Raw genomic sequence first — 22,894 nt, 5'->3', positions numbered from 1 at the left:
TTACAAGTAAATCATGTTTCCTATACCTGATTTCCAAAGGATGTCTTAGAAGGAGTTGCTCTTTTTTTTTTCTTTTGGGTAAGATTAAAGGGTTTATTTTTTTCCTTGTTGGAAAAAAAGACAAGAGTGAGATAGAGTGTAAATGTGGGTCCCTCCTTATGGTAAGGAATAAAAAGGTGGATTCTTTGGGACCAGTTACAGAGCTGAGGTATTATAGAAAGACATACTGACTTGCATAGCACTGTATATCCTTTCTAGGAAAAAGATGAACTCTCTTAGCAATGTATGCTGACTTGTTTCCCCCACATTGTCCTTCACAAATCCTAGACAGATAACCAGTGACTAAATGCAAATTGAATTTCTCAATTAAATGCTTGTTGATTTCATAACATTCTCAGACATGGGCGAGCTAGGAAATGAATCCATCTTATGTTGTCTGACATAAGAGGTGCTAGGTAAACTCTCCCTGAACTGGTGGAGTCTGTGAACTTCATACCAGAGTAATGAATCTTATTCCATGCTAACTCTGGGATCATTTTAGCTCTTCAGTTCATTAATCCCAGCATCTCCTCTGCAACAGGTGATAGTACTGCAATTTAGAACTTCTGACTTGGAACAGGTTGGGATGGTTGTGTGCCAACAAACTGGCATAAATCATGTGAGCACTTGAACTTCATATTCATGACTTATACTACTTTGGTAACTACTGAACATTCATAAAAATATATTTATTCCACAAATAAAAACCCTACTAAAATATTCTTATTAAATTTAGTCTTTGAAATTAAAACACAGTAGAGCTCATCATCCTTGACCAGGAATAAAGAAAAAAAAGAGTGACTCAGTTGCCTATCCAGTATTTATTTTCATACTGATATGGGCACGTCCCCTATAGGGATTAGTGTGAAATCTGGAAATTCTGCTGATTATAATCTTTTGAAGTTGGAAATCTCAAACTCTCTAGTACAACCTTCATTTTTCCAGTACTGCCCAGGCTGCTTCTCAGAGTTAATAATTGAGATCTAATGAAGCATTTGGAAATCTTTTAGCACTGTTTAACAAGCTGCCCATTTATTCTGAGAACTACATGTGCAAAATTGAAAGAAAGGCCTCAGCATAAAACTTAGTGTGATTAAAAGTCAGGATTTGTGATTTGGTTCTTTTTTTACATCTCTATAGGAAATTTTCATAAGATCTGTAGCACTACAATTCATGCTATGTCTGGACATTAAGAATATCTATTCAGGGGCTGGGGATATGGCCTAGTGGCAAGAGTGCTTGCCTCGTATACATGAAGCACTGGGTTCGATTCCCCAGCACCACATATTCAGAAAATGGCCAGAAGTGGCGCTGTGGCTCAAGTGGCAGAGTGCTAGCCCTGAGCAAAATGAAGCCAAGGACAATGCTCAGGCCCTGAGTCCCAGCTCCAGGACTGGCCAAAAAAAAAAAAGAATATCTACTCAGGAATGGCAATAAAGCTCCATGGTAAAACTCTTGGTGGGTTTGACTCCCAGTGCCAGAAGAAACTCTAGAAAAAGCAATCAAAAAATGCACATGAAGTAATTTAAAACCCCTATCCTTAAGCAGGAAGAATAGTGCAGGAGGAATATTAACACCAAACTTCAGACTCTCTTACAAAGCCATAGTAATAAAAACAGTTTGGTACTGGCATGGGGATAGGCCTGAGGACCAATGGAATAGAATAAGAGACCCAGAAATGAACCCTCAGACCTACCTGATATTTGGTAAGGAGCCAAAAACCCAGGGTGGAAGAAAGACTGCCTCTTCAACAAATGGTACTGGCAGAACTGGCCATACATGTGTAGAAAACTGAACTTAGATCCTTATATATCACCTCGCATAAGAATCAATTCCAAATGGATCAAAGACATCAATGTAAACCACGATACCCTGAAAATATTACAGGAAGGAATAGAGAGGAACCCTAGGGCCCATTGGCACAGGTAAAAACTTCCAAAGTAAAGATCCAGAACCACAACAAATCAAAGAAAGACTGAATAAATAGGAATGCATCAAAGTGAAGAATTACTGTATGGAACAGGGGATAGCTAGCAAGATAAACAGAAAGCCAAATGCCTTTTTTTCCCTGCATTAATTGATAGGCTTTTTAGTTCTTTAACCTGTTGTGATGGTTGACTAGACTGATTAATTTGAATTTTGAATTGGCCTTGCATATGGAGTAAAGCAGAATTAGTCAGAGTATACAATTCATTTAATTTACTATTTCATTCAACTGCTAAACTTTCTTGTGGACTTTTACATTTAAATTAATAAGGCTATTCTTTTTCTTGTTTCAGGACAATTCTAGTCTCCTAAAATGAAATAGAGAGAGATTACATAAAATTAGTGTTAATTCTATTAAAATGCTTGATAGAGTTCTCCAGTAAAGCCATGTGGACCTAGGCATTTCTATTTCATGTGACTGTAATTACAAATACAATTTATTTAATGGCTTATATCTACTCAAATTAACTTTCCTTTTGGGTAATGTCTGGTTTTGATGGACTTGGTCTATTTCTACACCACAGAATTTATGAATCTTCAAAGAGTTAACATTGTGAGTCAGAAGTGGTGGCAAGCCCCTTACATTTTTTCACTTACACAAGACAAAAGTTAGGGTGAATCTAAATCTTGCCAGGGAAAAAGTGTAAGACCTTATCTGAGAGACAAACTAAAACTTCAAAGAAGGACTTGGGGTGTGTGGCTCAAGTGGTAGAACACTTTCTTAGCAAGTTCAAAGACATAAATTCAATCCCTATTTCTGCAAAAAAAAAGTGTTAAGATATGAACAGTTTGATACAGTATCCATCATCTAAGATCAAGATGAACCTCACTGATCACCATCTCCTATTATTTACATTCTGCATAGTCACCTTTCACTGTACATTCCAAAGTCAATCTATGTGATAGAATCCAGACATAATGACATAATGTCTCCTTTCCTCCTGTCCCCTCCTCCCTCTCCATTCTCTCTTAGATTATGGCTCTGAGGGAAGCCAGCTGCCCTGTTGTGTGCAGTTCTATTAAGGGACCCATGTGGCAAAGAGAATTGCCACCAGCTATGTGAGTCATCCTGGTTGTGAATTTGCAGCTTACTTCAACTCTCAGGAGCCTACAATGCAGGCCAACATGTTAAATGTAACCTTATGGAAGATGAGGAGCCAAGACCAATTCCTAAATTCCCGACTCTTGGAACTGTGTGAAATAGTACATGTTATTTCAAATTGTGGAATTTAAGGAAATGCAGTATCCAGCAGTATATAACTATTAGAGTTGACACTGATATGACTTTAAAATCACTATAGTAAAATGACTTTGTTTCCTTCACTTTCATTTATTTGGCTATTCATTATTGACCCATTTCTATATTCTTCCATTAAATAGATATTTAGTAAATTCCCAAGGTATTCAATGTATGGCTGTCTTTGGGAATATAAATAATACTCAACAGAATGTTAAATGGAATTTTCCTCTTCTCTAAAACTCAGATTTCGAGAAAATAAGTGGTACTGTGCCTATGCCCAAAAGACATTATCTGGGAATCACTGATATATGATATCATGTCAGTTCGCTTTCTAAGATGGGAATCATAATTATAAAGGAAAAGCCAATAATCTAAGAGGAACTTGTAACTCATAAAGAGTCATTGGAATAAGAAAAGAATTAGGGTATGCGCAGCTTTTCTCTTCTTTTTCTCAAAGCTGAGAATTTATTCTCCCACCTCAACTCTACTTGAGGAATATTCTGAGAGCTTTCAATGAGACTGGCTTTCAAGAGGAGACTGACATCACATTTAGTTGCTTAGTGAAGCTGGTCTACCAAATCTCAAGAGTAGCAGAGAGAGAAAGTAATGAAGTAATAAAAAAAAAAATGCTTGCCGCCCACACACAACCATACAAGTTCCTTGAACAAAGCATTAAATTTGAATTTGGATAAAGCAGATGAATAACAATAAAACTGAGATTTAAGTTCTAAATGAATTTAGGGATCCCTGAAAGGAATCACAACACAATGAAATATGTCTGCACTTCAATGAGAGCCTAGGAAGAGAAATACAGATCATATCTGGAAATAGTTATTAGGAAAAATAATATTTGTCCATCATCTTCGCATTCTATGAAGATATGGAATCAGAAGTGAAAACATCTTTCCCTTGGCATCTGAAATATTTTTATGTTGGTCTTTTAGTCCTGGGATCCATATGAAGAGGACCTATAAGATTCTTCCTTAGCTGTTGACTTAACCCAGGGCTAGACTAGAATACAGACAGGGAAGAATATCAGAGGTGGTGGAAGATGTGAAAATAAAAAGCAAAAGGAAGCCAGTGGCTGTAATCCTAGCTACTTAGGACGCTGAAATCTGAGGACTGCAGTGTGAAGCCAGCTCAGGCAGGAAAGGTCCTCTTGAGACACTTATCTCCAATTAACCACTCAAAAACCAGAAGAGGAGCAGTGGCTCAAAGTGATGAGCACTAGCCTTGAGCAAAAGAGCTCAAGGACAGTTCCTATGCTCCACAACCAACAAAAAAGAAGAGGACTTGAAGCCACGAGTCAAGCCTTCCTGGGAGTCATAGAGGCAGAGGGAAGTGGTACTTTTGAGGTGCCAGACTTTGAAGTCAGGCCCCACCACGTGAACCCCATTTTAGAATCGAACCCTGAGCCAATCAGATTTGTACCTGTGTTCTAATCTTGCTTGCACAGCTGATTGTTGTAACCTTGTTCTTTGCCTTTATAAGCCCTGTGTAATCACAGCTGGAGGCTTCCTCCTAACCTCCGCTGTGTCGGTGGGTAGGACGCGGCCCGAGTTGGCAGCTCGTTAAATAAAGCCTTGCCTTGCTTTTGCATTTCGGAGTGTCTGAATCTCGGTGGTCTTCTTGGGGGTGGTCTTGCAACTTGGCACAACATTTGGGGTTTCGTCCGGGATAGCCCCAGAGACCCCGAGATCCCAGACTCCGAAGGTAAGAAAACAGCACTGTTCATTTGTCTTGTCCTGTAATTTGTCTGTTTGTCTGTTTTGCTTTTGCCTATATGTGTAGGGCGCGAGTCAGTTTGGTTTTTGGCCGGAACTGACCAGGAGGACCTCCTAAACGAGACTCAACCTGCCCACCTTGTACTTGGGTCTGCTCCTTCTGCTTATCTGGCAGGAGGTTGTGGGCCAACTTGGGTCCACTCCTCCCATACCCTGGCAGGAGGTTGTGGGCCAACTTGGGAGATCTCCAACTCGTAACTCGGGTCCACTCCTTCTGCACCCTTGCAGGAGGTTGTGGGCCAACTCGGGTCCACTCCTTCTTACAGGAGGTTGTGGGCCAACTCGGGTCCATTCCTTCTGCACCCTTGTAGGAGGTTGTGGGCCAGCTTGGGAGATCTCCAACTCGTAGCTTTTCTTAAGGAGATAGCTCAGAACCAAGGTGTGGCCCTTAAAAAGGAAAAGTGGATCACCCTGTGTAAGTCAGAATGGTCCACCTTTGAGGAAATTGAGGGAGCTTTGACATAGGGAGGAAGCACGGAGGAGGAAATGTTTCCCGCTCCATACTCCCCATCCCAGTTAACTCTACAAGAGGAGGACTCTGAGGAAAATGTTTCAGCTGTGCCCTCCGCTCCGGAGGGTCCTGCCCAGTCAACCCAACGGCGCCGACAGCCCAGGACACGGACGCATCAGCCCCAAGTCCAAGTCCTGACCCGCAGCCGCCGACAGGGTGGACGTAGGGCCAGCCCAAGCCACCCACAGGTGGCAGGGAGTGACCTCACCATGCTGCGTTGTCATCTCTGTGTTGTTTGTAAGTCTAACAGTCTCTTTTGTGTCAAACCTGCATAGCTCATTGGAAAGATGTACAGGCAATGGTTCACAATCAGAGTGTGAGTGTCCACAGAAAGAACTCTAGGGGATCCCCACCCAGCCTTCTTAAGCAGAAAATTGTTTGGTGCGCTAAAATGTTTTACTAAGACTAAAAATGTTTTACTAAAACTATCAAGCCCTGGAAAATAAGGCTGGAGAATGCTAAAATCATTTGTTAAAGGTTTTTGTCTTAAAATGTATGGCCGATGCTTATTCAGCGCGCTTTAAGATCTTTTGAAAATGTATGTGTGTGTGCATGTGTGAGTGTGAACATGTTCAAGACTGCAGTATGATGCAAAACTAAGTTTAAATTCAAAGGTCTTCATGCCATGCAGTAACTGGGACTGAAGAAAAAAAAAAAAAGGCTCTTTTGAAACAAGCAGCCCGTAAGCAAAGGGCGGCACCTGGTTTCAGACTGCCTGTGAGCTTCAGTTTTTCCGATGCAGATAAAAGCTAAAGTGTTGTGTTAGTGTTAAAAAGGCTTTGGAAATCAAGAATACATTTCTAGATAAGAAATTTGGAAGTAAAATTGTCCTAAATAATTATTGCAAAGTGAGAAAAGGAGAATTATGGCTACCAAAATGTTTAATTGCCATTCCAGCTTCTTTGTAGGTTTTTTTTGTAACAGTTTCCAGCAGGCCCACAGAGAAGCACAGGTGATTCCTACAAGTTTGTCAAGATCTAATACTGACCCTTAATAAGTTCCAGGTAAGAGCATGCTTAAAAACTGTGTGGACCACCTTGTTGCTTATAATTGGAGTAAAGTGGCCCCTTATAAGACTCATTGATCTGAATCTGCGGTTCGAAGCCAGCCCGGGCAAAGAAAGGTCCCTGTGAGAGACTTGTCTCTAATCAGCCAGCAGAGTGCTGGGAACGGAGTAGTGTGGAGCTCAAAAGTGGTAGGGTGCTAGTCTTGAGCTGGAGAGCTGAGGGACAGCACTCAGGCCCTGAGTCCAAGTCGAAAGTCACTCCTCCTGGGACAAAAGTGATGGAGCATCCAGAGGCAGTAAGCCGCTGCTTGGATGGCAGAGATGGTGTCAGATCCTAGAGTCACTACTGTTGGCCTTTCAAAAGTTAAAGCCGGGAAGTCCTAGAAGAATAGTTCATAAGCATGCCTTTCCAATGCCCATGTCTGTCTACTGGGCAGGAATTTGCCAGTCATCTGTGATAATGGTTAGTAAGGGTAAGTTTGTCAAATGAGAGGATAGCACTGGGGACAGATTGGAAATTGCATTGTGCTTATAGACCCCAGAGGTCAGGACAGGTAAAGAATGAATCGGACTCTACAAGAGACCTTAACTAAACTGGCCTTAGAGACTGGCGCAGACTGGGTGTCACTCCTTCCTTTTGCTCTGCTTAGAGTAAGAAATTCTCCCTATCAGCTTGGCTTTACTCCTTTTGAAATAATGTATATAATTCTGCTTCTGTCCCTACCCCCCCCCCCATTTATTCAGACCAGGGGACTGAAATCCTAAGAACCACGGTGGAAGGGACCCTAGACGGCATCGCCACTTGGGTTCATTGCTTCCACGCCAGGCCAGCTGACCCCTTTGCCCTGGATGACAACTACCGTGATGGAACATGGGAGGTCTCCAAGCACCCAACTCAGCCGCTTTGCCTTCGTCTCAAGACTGAGACTAAGGTTATAGGTTCCTGGCTAGGTAAGGTCTACGCCCCTGAGTCAGCCTGAAGAAGTTACAGAAGATGGATGATCTTCACCCATCAGCCCCCCTTTAAAACCGAGGGACCAGAGTTATTTTCGGATACTACTTTTGGCCCTACTGGCCCATGCCTTACCTCTATATCATCCCCTAGACATGCAAGCCATTGAAATGGACAGAATGGAGCCATGATTGGCTCCCAAGGTACCAAAAAGAAAAAGGGGGAAATGAGGTGCCAGACTTTGAAGTCAGGCCCCACCACGTGAACCCCATTTTAGAATCGAACCCTGAGCCAATCAGATTTGTACCTGTGTTCTAATCTTGCTTGCACAGCTGATTGTTGTAACCTTGTTCTTTGCCTTTATAAGCCCTGTGTAATCACAGCTGGAGGCTTCCTCCTAACCTCCGCTGTGTCGGTGGGTAGGACGAGGCCCGAGTTGGCAGCTCGTTAAATAAAGCCTTGCCTTGCTTTTGCATTTCGGAGTGTCTGAATCTCGGTGGTCTTCTTGGGGGTGGTCTTGCAACTTGGCACAACACTTTCTCTGTTCTGAACCCACAGTTCCTGCCAAGTGAAAAAAACACTCTCCTGTCTCATCATTTCACATGCACTTGAGTTAATATCTCTCATATTCTTGTAATACGTCTCATGGTGGTATAGTGTAAGTTGGAGAAGAAAGGACAGAGGGATTGTTTTTAAGAAGTCTTACAACCAAGTCTTAGAAGAAGCAATTCAAGTCAACTCTTGATTACTTAGAAGAAGTAGCTGTAATAAACTCTTGAGTTCTATGTACTTCAGCCAGACTTCTGTCAGAATCAGAAATCTTCGGTTACTTCTGGAATTCAATGGGTCCCTTACCCCATGAATTACACTGGAACACTGTTTTTATGGCCCAGAGCCTGGTAAGAGAATCGGATGCCAGTACAAAATGGTGGGCTATCTCAACTGCAGTAATAAGAAAGGTCATGTCCTTGGTTCTATGCACCTCTGAATGAAGTAAGTTGCTTTTATAAATTACTTCATATGCCCAGGAAGCAACTTAGCATTGAGTTTGCTTATATTTTCACTAGGCTTCAAATACTGTCTCTTCATCACAAGGCACTGAAATATACAGGATTAAGAAGTGGAATTTGGAATGTCAGCAGTACTTCCTCTACTTTACAAAAATCTCTGCAAAGGGATCTTATATAATCCTGTTCACTCACAGCATACACGGCTCAGATAAGAGACAACTTACTGTTTATAAAAAAGAAGTATGTTGTAAAGAACATTTTAGAAGATGTCTGATGGGTGTGTTTTTGAGACAGGATAGTTGTTGTATGAAGCAGTGTGGGTCAAAGGTAAGGTATATCCTACTTTATGCTTAAATGGTAAAAGTTATTTAAACCCTGCTCCCCCTCAGTTACTCATCTGTAAAATGTAGACAACATCTTCCGTATTTATTACAAAAACTTATAAAGAATAATGCATTAACAAATGTATTAAAATTATAATCATTTACTGTGTATATCTGATGACCTACTTTGCACTTCTTGCCAACCACCCTAGATTAATCATAAAACTCTTCTTTCATCATTCAACAAAGAATACTGGCCTAGGGTAGTACAGTTACCCTATGTTTTAACTACTATGTGGTATAGCCTAGCTCTACAGTCCTTTGCACCTTCATTCTAATTTCTCCATTCTTCACAGCATGTATTGTAAATTCAAATAGGTGTTTTAAACTGGATGTCTTCTCACCTGGTATGCCCCAGAAACATATTGTAGAAGCACATGGTCTGGAATAGCCAATGGTGCTAGAAGGCTCTAGAGAGAACCACCTTATCCAAAATGAGGAATGTAGAGGCTAATCCCTACTCCCTGGGTAATAAATCCCTCAAAACTTAAATTATATAAACAAGGAGACATTCTCTCAGAATTTAAAAATTCTTCAGATAGCAGCAGGTCATGGGAAGCCATGCAAAAGCTACTTAATACAGAAATCTGAGTCTGGACAATTCCCTGGGAACCAGTGTCTTCAGTTTTGTAAGGTCCTCCTCTCTGATTTCTGTCAAACAACCACAAAGTAATCTGAAGTCTGAGCCTTTCACCTCTCCTGTGATCAAGACAGCCCCAAGTTGCAGGGGGAATTGTGAGTACTTCCAATTTAGAATACAACACATAGTCAAGAGGAAATATGGGATTGACTTAGCCTAGGAAAATAACACAAAGATGGATTGGGATGAAGAAGATTGTTTCTTCCCACCCTGCATTATCAAGAAAATTAAGCAATACAAGTGCATCCATAGACTACAGAGTCTGAGAGGAAACCCTAGCTTCTGCACCACTGCTTCCTCTGAATCCCCTCAGCACCACTGCCGACTTGTGAGGACGCTTACCAAGATTTTCCCACTAACCTGGAAATGGCTTACAAGAAAAGGTCTTAGAACTGCTAATGGAGATGCTCTTCTTAAAGCCAGTTCTCACTTCACTTCACACTTCCATAGTTTCTACCCTAGCTTCACAGGGTCAGACATTAAAAAAAAATACTATCCACAATATAGCTCAGTGGTATAGAGTTACTTGCCCAGCATGTTCCAGACCCTGAGTTCTTTCACCAGCACCATAAAATTGAATAATAATAATATTATAAATAAATAGCAAAACCATAGGGTCACTTTAATGAGGATTTGGAAAAGTAAAAGCCAAACTTAATCTAGAGAACATTAAAATCTGGTCAATACTGATGAAGGGAAAATTTGAATCAAGAACTATAACTATCTTTTAAAGTAAAAATGTACAGAACTAATACATTAAAAATATCAAACATAGGAGAAATAATCCACACAAAAAGAAATTAAAAAAATTGATAGCACTCTAGAAAGGAAAACTTATACTAAGTCCAATGCTGATCAAAAGCATCATAATGACCTTATAACTATCAAGGAGTAGGAAACATGATAGATATAATTTTACATAAGTAAATCACACAAATGAAAGATTGTTAAAGAAAAATGTTAAAAATCAAAAGATCTTCACAAATTTAGATCTGAAATCTCTACCAGAAAGTTTGGACTTTGTAGAGATAATGACTGTAAGGCAGTAGACACAACTACATGTGAATAAAATCTAAATCGAACAAAAACTAGATTTTATTAAAAAAATTACTGGATATGGCCTAGTGGCAAGAGTGCTTGGCTTGTATACATGAGGCCCTGGGTTCAATTCCCCAGCACCACATATACAGAAAATGGCCAGAAGTGGCGCTGTGACTCAAGTGGCAGAGTGCTAGCCTTGAGCAAAAAGAAGCCAGGGAGAGTGCTCAGGCCCTGAGTCCAAGCCCCAGGACTGGCCAAAAAATAAAATAAAATAAAAATTACCTATATAAAAAGAATCAGTAGAATAAATTTTTCAAAATGTTGAAGTGAATAGCCCCTTAAATAGAGAAGTTGTGATATTGTAAAATTATCTTACTGCTATGGGATAAAGTAATCTTTATCTGAAATTATTCTTTTCAGAAAAAAATGTCAGTGTGAATACATATAAATACCAACTGAATCAACTAAGGAAGGCAATATTAGATATAAACAAAATGTTAAAGATTTTTTTTAGAGGGGCTGGGAATATGGCCTAGTGGCAAGAGTGCTTGCCTTGTATACATGAAGCCCTGGGTTCAATTCCCCAGCACCACATATATAGAAAACGGCCAAAAGTGGCATTGTGGCTCAAGTGGCAGAGTGCTAGCCTTGAGCGGGAAGAAGCCAGGGACCATGCTCAGGCCCTGAGTCCAAGCCCCAGGACTGGCCAAAGAAAAAAAAAAAAGATTTTTTTTTTTAGAGGAGCCAAACATGAATCTGGAAATGAATAACTGAATAATCCAAGTAAAACATCTTGAGTTGGATGCAAGAGGGAGAGAGGGAGGGAGAGCATGCATCTTGCCAATAGACTAGACTAAGCTGATGAGAAAAGTCAGGGTTTGAAGACAGCATGTTGAGTAAGAACATTTGGACAAAAACAAAGAAAAAAAACTCAGGACATTATAAACAGAAAATACAACACCTATGAGACACAACAGCCAAATCCACACGGCAAAGAAGGTACTGAGGCAAAGATTAAAGATGTAGCAAACTTATTAATGAAATAATAACACAAAACTCAAATCTTAGAAACAAATGCACATCCAGGTACAGAACTTCAAATAGACATAAGCAGCAAAGAAGCTCTTTATAGTATATCATGCCAAGATTACAAAACAAAGAAAAGATATTTAAAGCTATGAAGAAGAAATGTCAGCTCATTTATAAAGGAAAAGCTATGAAAAAATGACACTTTTTTTAACAGGACCTCTAAAACCTGGGGACATAAAGTGATGTATTTCAAGCCCAAAAAGAGGAGAGGGAGGGGAGAGGAAGAAGGAAGGAAGGAAGGAAAGGAAGGAGGGAGAAAGGAAGGAGGGAAGGAGAGAGGGAGGGAAGGAGGGAGGGAGGGAGGGAGGGAGGGAGGGAGGGAGGGAGGGAGGGAGGAGAGAGAAACATAATGGGTATAAATATGTACCAAATGTCAGTGCTCCCAGTTTCATGAAGCAAACAACACTACACATAAATGGAGATGTCATATCTAATACAATATAGGTATTTATGATTTACTTCAATACCTCATTCTCACAGTGTAAGTTACATGGAGCCTCCCCCCCCCACCTGCCCCCAACAACAACAACAACATACACCAAGGAAAAAAAAAAGAGAGGAAGAAACTTCAGAGTTAAAATATAGGCAAAACAGACTTAGGAAACTCTATAGAATATTCTACCAGTGAGTGCAGAATGTGTTCTTCTCAGTAGCTCATGGAACTATCTCCACAATAACCCTATTTAAGATCAGGACATTCCTTTTTGTTGGTGGTGGCAGAGCTTGAACTCAGGGCCTGGGAGCTGTCCCAAGCTTTTACACTCAAGGCTAGCACTCTACCACAGAACCACTACCAGACCGTTTTTTTAAATACCCCAATAAATTGAAATAATTTCATGGATCTTGTCAGATATTAATGGTGTTAAAGTAGAAAACAACAGAAAACACACATGGAGACGGTTTTCCTTTTCATTTCGATAAATATTATTTTATCTAATCAGAGGCACACAAGCGTTGTGCCTTTGTGTTCCTTCCCTAGCAGCAGCATCCTCAATACACCTTTGAATGACCAATGGGAAATTTTGAAAAGTCAGGAAGAAAAAATGGAATAATTCTTAGAAGCAAAGGAAAATGAAAAGATAGCCTATCAGAATCCATAAGAACTATCCAGGGAAGATCTATAAGGAAAGTTTATAACTTTGAGTGCCTACATTAAGTAACAGGAATACCTACAAGTAAAGGTCTTAGGAAAACAAGTACAACAAGAACCTATAACATAAACCTTCAGCTGAAATTAGTAAAACAGATTGCTAATAAACAATACAAATTATGAGTGAAATGAAGAGCTATGAAAAGATGGACCCAAGATGACTGATCAAAATGCTCACGCAGTATCAAGAAAAGGGAGGCTGAGCCCACAATGTAAAATCCACATTTGGAATCTTTCTAAAATCCACATATAGAAATTAGATTGAGGAGATTAACCTCACATTAAGAGAGAACTGAAATAATTATAACTTCAAAGTTATAATCTCATAAGAAAATAATATCCTATCGCTGGAGTTAGGTTGTGTGGATTGAACTTGGTACAAACACAAATTTATGAGCTTATTGAACATACTACACCGAGGCTGGGGGTGGTTTCTAGTAAGTATGGCAGGAATAATACACTGACTATTGACAAAGTATTTGTGAAGCAGATCAGGAACTACTTCATTTAATATTTAACACTATAGATTGGTGCTAGTTTCTTGCCAGTTTACAAGGTTAATACCACATGACAGCTAATATTTAAATCCAGATCATGTTGACTCTAAAGTCAGCACATTTCATGAAATTCCTTACTATCATTAGAAATGGATATTTACTTGAACCCTAATCCTCCCAAAGCCTGTCTTCCACACAGCTGAATTACAAGCATGAACAATCACATTCATCTCATTACATCTATTTTTCATGCTATTAATGTGACCAAGTCTGTAGTGTTAATACAAAGCTGTAAGGAAACCTGACAAAAAGGATGGAAGGATAGGCATGTGTAAAAGAAGTAACAAATGCAAGGTCTACTTCTTGAAACTTCCAATGTCCATAGGAATGTTCATTCCACCAATGATTGACCCATTGACCCTACACAGCCCAAACATAAAAAGTATCCCTTACTCTGCTCATTATCACTTGTGAAATGTGTCATATATGCTCTCAGTCTAGACCAAAGCTTTCCTACACAGCTTAATGCCTGGCATTGATTTCATGAACCTCTGAAGGAGAGAAATAAATGAGTTAAACATATCAAGACGCTAACTTGCAGTGCAAAAGAACTGTGGGTGTTTGTAAAACCATGTTTAATTCATTCCTCCAGGTTGGAGGACCTCTTGGAGCTGACATGTAATTTGTTCACTTAGCTCCATGCCTATGCTGATTGAAAAAGACACTTCTCCAAGGAGTCTATGTCAAAGCAAGGAGATGAATTACAAGGGTATTAAGTCCATACCAGAAAGTGTCTGTCATTGACCCTTTTGGCTATGTGGATTCCTCTAAGAGAACATGGATAAATAAATGAGTTCTGGCTCAGAGTTTAAGGTCAAGGGTCAAACCCACAACTAAAAGCAAAGTATGTTGTGGGACAAAAGATTAAAATGCTGGGAAGGAGGAATGGCAAGAGGTTGATATATATTCTGTCATGTCTCATCAACAGTGGGGAGCACCTCACTGGCCTTCTGGAAAGTCTGCAGAAACTGTGGGGACCAGGAAGAAGCCCACTTGGCACTATACTGCTTGCTTTCTCTTGTCTTTTTCTCTGTCATATCCAAGATGAAGACACCAAGAATGTTGGCGATTATTCAGATGAAGCCCTAGCCTCCCCAGAGGGACCTATTTTCTCCGGGCTAAGTATGGATACCTGTGTGTATGGAAATATAATCAGGATAAGTAATGTAGTCATGGTAGGTACCAGACCTCCAAATTTGGCTCTCAAAGAACTGTTGTTCTTTCAGGTGGCTCAAGCCTGTAGTATTAGCTTCTTAGAAGAGTGGTACATGCTTATCATCCTATGCTACAGGGAAAGGACAATGCCTGAGTATATAAGTGTAACATTCCAGTGACAATAGTAAGTACAAATATAAGGACCACACAGTGTGGTCTAGCCAGGGCATAAAGCAAGACTCTATCTCAAAAATAACCAACACAAAAAGAAAAAGGGTGTTAGTAAATTGGCTCAGAAATTAGTAGAATGCTTACTTAGCAAACCTTGAGTTCTAACCTCAGTACCGTCAAAAGAAAAATTAGAAAATGTGTCTGCACACACTTACCATACAAGACTAGTTGACAAGAAACCAGAGAAGTGATCATGTAATGTATTCAGGGCAGTCTGCACCTTTATTCTTCTGTCTAGGACCAACTTGGCTGATGAAGTGTTCTGAAGGGAGCATTCTTCATGGATTTCCAGTAACTAGAAAAAGTCAATTGAATTAATGTACTAGAAGACTCCAAGTATCTGAGTAGAAAAGACCGAAGAAGAAAGCAGTTCCTGGCAGGAACTTAAAATGCTGAGCATACAATAGGACCCTAGTTAAACATAGAAAATCTTCTCCAAAACTATATAATCACAAGAAGAAAGCCATGTTTAAGTTTTAGTCGATAGTATAACTCATTGCTGAAGACAGAGTCCCAATATGTTTCATTGAGATACCAACATCATGACATCTGTATTCAAAAGGAAATTTCTTAGGTAGGATGCATACTTACAAAGACTTGGAAGCAAGTAGCTAAGAGTCTAAAGTCCCATTAGAATGCGCCCATATAGAATCTATCACACATACAGGCTGTAACTCAAGACCCGTGGAAAGGGAATACTATGGCAAGAGTTGCATTTGAAGGACTCGTAAGCACGTACCTCTCAAACAATGAGCTTTAATTGAGCTTTATTTTTCTCATCTTTGAAACTGAAGGAATAGTATTTATTCTGTCCACTTTAGTAAGGGGGTTGATTTTAAGACTAAAACTGAGTAATGTCATAACCTGCTTGTATTGCCATAATGATATTCCATAGATAGAGTACCTGAACACAGTGCTGAGGGCCTTGAAAGATCAAGATTCCAGTGACTCAGTTTGTAGTGAGGGGACAATTTTTGGATGTCATATGGCTCTTTGCTAGAAAAGAAAACAGAGAGGATATCAGTACCATTTAGTCTCTTCTTTTGCTTAAAATGGTATTAATCCATTTTATGAACTCCATTCTTAGAACCTTACATTAATTGTCTCTCAGAGTCCCCACCTCCAAATGCCATCATACTGAGGATCAGGGTTTAATATATGAATTGGAAAGGAGCACAAACATTGTACTAAGGAGAGTTTGCAAATTAACCTAGATTTCTTAAATTCATTACCATATCATTATATTCACATACACACAGAAATACAGGTATGTGTGTGTTCATATATCTGTGTAGAGAGAGATAAAAGATATATATATGCATATATATCATGTTACAGGGTAGGAGTTGCTATAATATTCTACTTGTTTTTTTCTTTCCTTAGGATTTAGAGTTATAAGCAAACTTATGAATATGCTTCACATCTCCTGACTTCACCCCTCATTTACACAAGGAAACAGATAAGCTTGCCTATGAAGTATGCAAACTAATCTCTCTAAGGCTTAATTTCTTCATTTGTAAAAGCAAGATTATGATGATAATGTCTGCTTCATTAGTATTGTAATGAGGTTTTAATCAAATAATGTTTATTACATGCATACTACATTCACATTAACACAGAGGAAGAGCTTGATAAATACTGTTAGTGTTAAATGCTACTGAATGTTAAATGCTTCTGTCATGTTTTGTTATTATTAGTATTATTATTAATCACACAGTTGGAATATGCACCCAAATCTTCTGACATCTGGTGTTCTTCACAGAGAGAATGTGTTCTAATCTAGCAAAGCCAATTAAGGATAAGAACTGTTTCTTTCTTAATAATAAATCTTAGCAGTTGTTGTTTTTTCCAGTTGAGTTTGTTGCATGTAAACAGTAAAGTTGATGCCAGGGAAAACTGGTTCTTGGAAGGATCATCAGAAAGACAGGGATGAAAATAAGACCTTGGATATAAAGACCAGTAGTGCATTTTTGCTAATGTGCATATTTTCTGAAAACCAAAAAGAGCATGAAACTTGGCTTGAAGCCATAGGTGAAGCTTCTCTGCAAAACCAGCCCAGGAGGCAAATTTCTGCAGGAAGCATTTCTCACACAGGATTTGCTTGCTCTTACAACTTAACTTTCCTAGAACAATGACAAATCAAAGCTTAAGCATCCCATCAGGACTACTGGTAGAGTTACTGCTCAGTGTTCAGTGACCAACTCTACCTGAGGAAGGAGAGATGCTTTTTCCTAACCAGGATCTTGGCTTACGTAGGAAAACCTTAATGGATTAGCGCTGATGGATAACTGATGCTCTCAGCAGGCATGGGCTCTGTGCCCAAAATCAGCCCTATGTGTAGACAACAGCCATGTCTGGGGGTGCTGGACAAGCTGATAACAGGACCGGAAACCCATCAGAGACACCCACTCCCTTACCTCTGGACCTCATCAAAATTACCTGCCAAAGAATCTCTGCTCCAGACAAGCACCTTGTCAGCCTGTTTTGTAATAGAAAACAGCTGTTCCTATTAGGAAGCAGAGGTAGGAGTAGTGAAATGAACAGGGAAAGCATCATTAATGATTTTGCTGCTTGCATAGAGCTGGAAAGCGCAATCACAAGGTTAGGATGAATGGCAAATTCTAGAGCATTGTAGGAATGATGTTGTTTTCTTCCAAAGCAATGAAAGAAAATCAAAGCTACTGAATGTAATTGAAGCTGACTGTTGGTCTTTAATAACAGAGTGTCAGTCTCCCAGAATAATAGTTCAGGGATTCAGAAAAATCGGGTGAGGGGGAAAAAATGATCTACATTGTTAATGTCTTTATCTTCATTACAGTTCCCTAGTTGCCTGAACAGTGAAAAGCACGTGGTTATAAACAGAGCCAATCATGTACTTGTAAATATTGGATGAATAAATAACTAATGAAAATTATGAGTTGAATTTTCTCAGGTGACACAAAATATATTTTCAAATTGGAATTCAACTCCACACTGTCATGTACCGAGTTCTGCTGCTGTAGGAAATCTCCTTAATACAGCCAAACCTTTCTATACTAAGCCATAAAATACTATTTGGACAGCTACCTTATACAATTAAAGGTTTAAATTAAACCTGATAGATTCTTAAGTATCTGGCATAAAAATAAAAGTGCAGTCAATGATTAAAGTGATCATGTGGTCACAATTAGTGACAGATCACAAATAATGACATTAAATGACTCAGACTTAACAAAGGATAGAAATAATACATGATGTGCTATGATTTGGATACATAGCCACCGAAAGCCAATGTGGTAAAGACCTGGTCCCTAACTTGGAGCTATTGAGACACAGTAAAAACTTTACCAGGCAGACCTTAATTGGAGATCACCTGAAATTGAAGGAATTCCCCTGGAAGTAAAAGTGGGATCTCCTTCTTCTCTACTTTATAATGAATTGTATGCTTGCTACATGGTTAGTGGAAACAACCCTAATGTGATTCAGTTTTCCCAGTCACCCACATGTGGGAGAGGTGTTACCACATCCACAATACAGAACTGTTCACAGAACAGAGAGCTAAAGCCTTGGGAGCCGGTTAAGTCCACATAGAATGATCATCTGCAAAAACAGAAGATGGGTATGGAGTGTGCATTCCTATCACTGGTCCTTGTATTTCTATAGAGGCAAGTGAGTTTTTAAATAGGTCTGATTTTCTTTCTTCAAGTTAGGAAATAATTTCTCTATATAAACATGGATTTAAATATATATATATATATATATATATACATGCAAGTACATGTACACACATGGCTGATAAAAGAATTAGAAGCCATCAGAGACACACAGAGAAAAATAAAGAATCAACTCAAGAATAGAAATGTGAAAGTATTCAAATCTTAAGGATACAATTGTACTTTTATCAGGATAAGAGTGTGTGAGGGATAATCATGAGAAAGAGATCTTGGAAATTAAAAACATAATTGCCATCTTCATGATCCTCTCTCCCTTCTCTCTCGAATCTACCTTTCTCCCACATTCATACACACAAGCACATCCAAATGCCATGTGTGTATAGGACATTGAATTTTATTGTGTTTGACCATCCAATCAGACTTCTAAGATTCTAGCTCTCTATACTGTCTCAGATTATCCGTTCTGTCTCTTACAATGCTTCTGAGTTGCCACCTGTAGTTCCATGTGTTTTTCTTAGTACTGCTATGTCACACTCAACTTTTCCAGTGGGGCAGTTAGTAGGAAGGTCATCTGTAACCTTTAGCAATGAAGTTAGTAAGGAAATGATTCAGTGTGGAAAGACTCTGGGCTTAATGAAAATCCATTTTCTGAGGTAAGAGACTTAAAAGTGAATTAACACTTCATCCTGTGAGCTTTACAAGTATGCAAAACAAGAGATGAGTCTCACTGCCCTTTCTATATGGTCTTAGGTTCCTTTAAAACTCCTTTGCTAAAGTAACAAACTATATTCTCTCTTCCTTTCAAAACACTCCAATCTGTTTTATCAACTAGGAGGAGTGTGGTACTGGGAAAAAGCTACTCAAGCCAGGCATGGTGGCTCTTACCTGTAATCCTAGCAACTCAGGAAGGTAAGATCTGAGGATTGGAGCTTGAAGCCAGACTGAGAAGCATAGCTTGTAAGACTCTCATCTCCAAATGATCACCAAAAAGTCTGAAGTGGGGCTGTGGCTCAAGTGTTAAAGTGCTAGCCTTTAGCAAAAAAAAAGCTCAGGGGGCTGGGGATATAGCCTAGTGGCAAGAGTGCCTGCCTCGGATACACGAGGCCCTAGGTTCGATTCCCCAGCACCACATATACAGAAAACGGCCAGAAGCGGCGCTGTGGCTCAAGTGGCAGAGTGCTAGCCTTGAGCGGGAAGAAGCCAGGGACAGTACTCAGGCCCTGAGTCCAAGGCCCAGGACTGGCCAAAAAAAAAAAAAAAAAAAAAAAAAAAAAAGCTCAGGGACAATGCCCAGGCCTTGAGTTCAAGCCCCAGAACCAGAACAGAAAGAAAAACAAAACAAAAAAGCTCCTCAAAATGATTCTGACTGACAACACCTCACCTATCCAGTGCTGGACCAGGAAGTATGGGTCAAAAGATACCCCAAACTGTAGTCACAAAGCCTTTCTAGGCATCACTTCACAGGTCTTCCTTTTCATTTTTATTTCATTTATGCCAAAAAAAGCAAGTTTGCAATGTTTGGTGAAGGGTAAACTCAAATATCTTTCACCTACAAAGCAGCAGCTCTTTCCTCTGTCAATGCCCCTCGAGATGTAAGCATTTATTATGATCACCTGAACACTTGCAAGCAATAATATCTCCATACCATTTCAACTGTGCTATGGCTTTAGAAAATCTTCTATTCCTTCTCTATCCTTGCCATCTGTCAACTTCTTATTTGACTATTGAGAGGGAATAGTGCTAATAATACTGTAAAGTCTCCTTTCGGTTGCGAAGATTAGTTTACTTATTTAACTATCTAAAGCAGTAGAAAATACTAAGTATGGGTCAACAATTCTTATCTTTAACTTCCTTGAATATAGTCTTCTGACCATATTCTTTATGGTTAATATTATGCAATCTGTATTGTGTGCTCTTACCAAATGCCACATTTTAAATAAATTTTGAATTGTTTAGAAATTATTCTGCAATGTTCCTAGTATTGGTGTGATTCTTAGATTTGTTACAGGGATTTAGTAGGAATTCCCACTGTGTTCAGTCTCTATTCTCCTGTCTGAATTTGTCCACTGTCTTGGCACTGAAGGGAATCTCATTACTAATACATAGTTTCAAAACAGTTTTGTTACTGTATTTACTTGCAAGGTGTTCAGATCATACTAGGCTCTAGGATTGCTGTCTGTGATGAAGTCAATGCTAAACTGAACATCATCAAGCTGAATCACTGGCCTTTCCATCGCATGCTTCTTCTTCAGTAATTTCTCAGCCTTCAATTTCACTTGTATCACAAATAGCATTATGTAGCATGTAAAGACAGAGAAGTTAATGCACAGTTTCTTTCTGCTGACACAGCAAAATATTTGGCTCTGTGTCGAGTGTCTGTGTGTGTGTGTGTGTATGCATGTGTCTATGTATGTGTAGCGTTCAATGCTTGAGTTTTCATGTGACCTAGGAAAAGACAATCCTTCTAGATTGATGATAAATAAGATTAAGAACATAGTTTCTAAGTTAGGTTTAGATCTTTGGAAAATTCACAAGTGCCCAAAGGTACCAGATTATAACTCTGATTCATGAAAACAGGTAGTAAAGAACATAAGCCATAAAGAACAACAGTTGGGACTTCCTATAGTAAATCTCATAAGGTAACAAAACATCAAAGTATAAATATCTCCAATTAACCAGCAAAAAAAAAATCGGAATTGGAGTTGTGGCTCAAATGGTAGAGTGCTAGCCTTGAGTGTAAAAGCCAATGGAGAGTTTGATGCCTCAAGAAAACTTGCATATTATTTAAATTTACAAAATAACTGTTATCATTCTCATAGGGAACATTAAAGATTTACTTTATATACATTGTCACAATGTCTAATATTTTTCCTTAAAAATAAGATCATGTCTATGAATTTATTTTTGCTCATGTGTTTACAAGTCTATTGTTTCAGAAAGACTAATATAAAAGTATGTATCTTGGAGAAAATTAACATATAAAGCTATGACTTAATTTTATTGAGCAAAAAATAAGTTAATGATTTATGTTCATTATAAAAAATCAAAGGATGTCAAATAATTTATGGTTTAATTTCCACTTCAATTTTGTTTTAGAATTGCCAGTCAATGCCAATCCTGACCTCTTCATCTGAGTTTCCTTCACTCTGCCAAAACCCTATTTCTCCCACCAAACCAACCAAGTCACAAAAGATTTTCCAGAAAGGTAAATGACTGTGGCATATACTTATTACACTAAAGAAAGACAAAATTGATTGATAGAAAGGTTTTTAATCATTAGTTAGCAGGAAAAAGAACTGATTAAAACTTTTCCAGATATTTTGGGGAGATATAGTTTCCTAAGTGAATTTGCAGTTGATGAAGTAACAACAAAAATCCCCCAAAGCTAATCCATAATATTTCAGATATTATATCATGATATGTGCATTTGCTTTCCTAACTCATTGGCATCAAATCAAAGGGTCAAAGAGAAATAACATCATGAATAGTAGTGTCTGCATATACTATCAGTGATAAGAATGGTTAAGTAAGATTTGAAATATTTTTATTCATCATTCAAGATATCACTGAACTATATTTGCTGTATGTGTCAAATTAACTTTACTTTGATTATAACAACTTCTAGTTTCTCAATAAACATGCAATGGAAAAAATAAGTCCAAGTATATAAGTATGTGTCTTGAGTGTATCAAGTATCATTTTAAAATGAAACTGTTGGGGCTGGGGATATGGCCTAGTGGCAAGAGTGCTTGCCTTGTATACATGAGGCCCTGGGTTCGATTCCCCAGCAACACATATACAGAAAACGGCCAGAAGTGGCGCTGTGGCTCAAGTGGCAGAGTGCTAGCCTTGAGCAAAAAGAAGCCAGGGACAATGCTCAGGCCCTGAGTTCAAGGCCCAGGACTGGCCAAAAACAAACAAACAAAATGAAACTGTTGCTTCTAAGTATCTTTCTTTAACCATTTCCCTTTTAAAAACTTATGTTTAGAATTTTTTTAAGTTTAGGGTAAGGTTTAAACAATGCCATGCACATTTGCATCCAGGATAAGAAGAGTGACATAGCCAAAGCATCAAAATGCTTAAAATATACTTCACATTCAAGAATTCTTTCACCTCAAACTTTTAACCTTTATGCATTTCAGAAGAAAATGTTTGGTTTTTTTTTACCTATTTCTTAGCAAAACACTGAGGTTTCTGTGAGTTGCTTTTAAGCCAAAATGTTGCAATGTTCCAAATAATAAAAGTTCAGCTCTCCAAACCAGTCAATATTTACTCAAAATTTCAAAAATCACAGGAAATATCTCAAGTAGTATTTGACCTTGAAAACCATGATGGAGGATGACCAAGCATTGAGAACTCTACAGCAAAGAGGAAGCTCGCTAAATGCACTTTGGAAATCACTCAGACTTGGGTTCCCATAATGACTCCACAATTTCCTTCTATGATATCACCAATCTTCATTTATTG

This window comes from Perognathus longimembris, chromosome 3 (genome assembly GCF_023159225.1).
Source record: "Perognathus longimembris pacificus isolate PPM17 chromosome 3, ASM2315922v1, whole genome shotgun sequence".
Lineage (NCBI taxonomy): Eukaryota > Metazoa > Chordata > Mammalia > Rodentia > Heteromyidae > Perognathus > Perognathus longimembris.
This window is presented reverse-complemented; position numbering follows the sequence as displayed.